The following is a 2178-nucleotide window of genomic DNA, read 5'->3' as shown; positions in this document are numbered from 1 at the left end:
CTATTTCTACGAAACAATCTGTGTCCAGAAAGAAGCCAAGGATGTAGTAGAACTCCGCATGGAACATCCCAGGTTGCAGTTGAATACAGCCACACTTTCGCTTTCCCGTGCGATAAAATGCGGTTTGTTGTGGTAAATGACACTACAAAACTCGTCTGCGCTTGGAATATACCGGCTTGTAGTCTGTGATCGACGGTTTTAATGCAGGTGACATTAAACCAAAGTTTTAGTTATCAATTTTGTCAAAAATATTTAACAACAGAAAAGTTTCTTCTTTTGGTTAGGTAGGCGACTTGTGCCTTTACGTTTATTAAAAAGGATTTGCTGCGCGTACTGCACGCTCTGGTTACCCTGCGGGTCTCCACAATGTATTTTAGCCTTATATAAATGACCAGAGCTCGAGCGGACGTGCTCAAAGCGAATATTTTTCATACTCCGAGATGCATCTGCCTATTAATTCTCGCTTTACAAGTCGACTGTACAATGAAGTACTCCGCAATAACTTAGCATACTTTAACGTCAACATTTGCAACTTTATCTTTTGGCTTTTGTTGCCTGGAGTAGTCATCAGTCTCACAATCAACGCAACAAGAGCAAAATACTTATTTTACAAACGAACGCTTTGCGTTCTCGAAATGTTGTCGACCTTCAACGGCAAGAAACTTTATTTGAAAAATCTATATGATAATCTATGAAAAAGTGACGTAGCCTTAGTGTAATAATTAAGGTGGCAAGGGCCCAAACATAACGTTATACTCTTCCTTGTGCGGTAAAAAGAAATTATTGCCGCGCAACAGAAGAAGACTGTATGTGTTGTGCAGGAGGCTGAACTTAACCTACCCGTCCGGTACCAGGGGCTACGCTTCGTTAACCTCTCTGCTGTAGCCAAAGCAATCTTGCGCCTTCTACGAACTCATCGTCTATCAGATTTCACCACTGCAAGCAAAGAGCTGGTCACGGCCTCAGAAAGCGGTGCCTTTGCCCCCTTACAAAAGGTTGCTGAACAGACACTAAAAATTTTTTCCAGAAAAGAACTCACTAATGCGCCATGGGGCAGGGTGTAGTACACTCCTGGGTGATGTGAGTAATAAGAGATTCATTTCAACATGAAAAACAATGAAATGTTACTAGAGCTGTTCATGAGCGGAGCAATCGAGATTCGTTAACTTTATTAAACTCTAGGAAAACGCCATAAAAAAATTAAAAAAGTTAGTTTATTACACTTAACAAATTCAAGCTAACAAGAACTATTTGTTAGATCTTCTTCTACGCAAAGGTAAGGCATAAGTATGCTAAAAAAGTTAACATAGACAACTCTTAAAGGGGTACTAGAACTTAAAAAGTTCAGTTTGGTAAAATAAATAAGGTTTGAAAGTAGACCATATAAAAATAGCAAAAGAAAGGAAGTGACTATATTTACTGTTACTTGAATACAGAGATTCAACAGTTTGTGTTTTAAAATTATTTTTTCTAAATTTTTTTTTTACTTGCAAATGTAAATAAGAACGAAGGAAGGATAAAAAATATTTAAGATCACAAAAATTTAAATTAATAATATAACTCCGTGAACTCTTAAAAAACAACTTTAAAGAAATTCTAACAAACCTCGATTATTTCTTTATGAAATTTTCACTGCACATAAATACAAGTGATCTCAATAAATTTATATCAGTTATTTACTGAAAATATAAAGATTTTAACTTAACATCCAGAGTTTATTAATTTTATAACCAAACCCAGAATATAAAAGTACTTAAAAGACTAGGGGTAAGTTTTGCAAGTAAAGAGGAAAATGGTATAAAGGTAAAACCTTCTCAGCCGGAGAAATAACTGATGACTTGTCTCGCGGATCCCAAAATGCAAAAAGCTAAAATCTGAAATCTGAACCTTTAACAGTGTCAATACCCCTCTACACCAGAAAATCTAAAGGAAGATCAAAAAACAGGAGTGCGAAGAGTGCGTCGTCCGGGAATCGAACCCGGGTCCTGCATATGGCAAACGCAGAGGATAGCCACTACCCCAACGACGCTTAAACCGCTGGTTGCCCTCTCGTGATGCCCTTATACCTTTTGAATGCCATTTTTAAAGTATGCACATGCATAATAACTCGCTTTTTTTAGTCTTTTAGTAACTTTTTATTATTTTGGTGTTTTGTAAAGGTATATTCCTTTCCGTTGT

At 36.9% G+C, this 2178-nt stretch overlaps 1 long non-coding RNA gene across 1 annotated transcript; it reads right to left on the bottom strand.

Annotated features, from left to right (window-relative positions):
- Positions 1–672: 672 nt before the first annotated feature.
- Positions 673–1898, bottom strand: LOC135121269 (uncharacterized). The gene is made up of 4 exons (XR_010278911.1): positions 1811–1898; positions 1129–1178; positions 1040–1071; positions 673–985 (listed from the first exon to the last, which is right to left on the bottom strand). It is a non-coding gene; the product is annotated as an uncharacterized LOC135121269 (long non-coding RNA).
- Between the last annotated feature and the right edge of the window lie 280 nt (positions 1899–2178).

The sequence above is a fragment of the Zophobas morio genome, unplaced genomic scaffold, assembly GCF_036711695.1.
Source record: "Zophobas morio isolate AGI-343-1 ecotype UQ-CSIRO unplaced genomic scaffold, CSIRO_AGI_Zmor_V1 ptg000544l, whole genome shotgun sequence".
Lineage (NCBI taxonomy): Eukaryota > Metazoa > Arthropoda > Insecta > Coleoptera > Tenebrionidae > Zophobas > Zophobas morio.
Note: the sequence above shows the minus strand (reverse complement) of the source record. Positions and strands in the feature narration are given on the sequence as shown.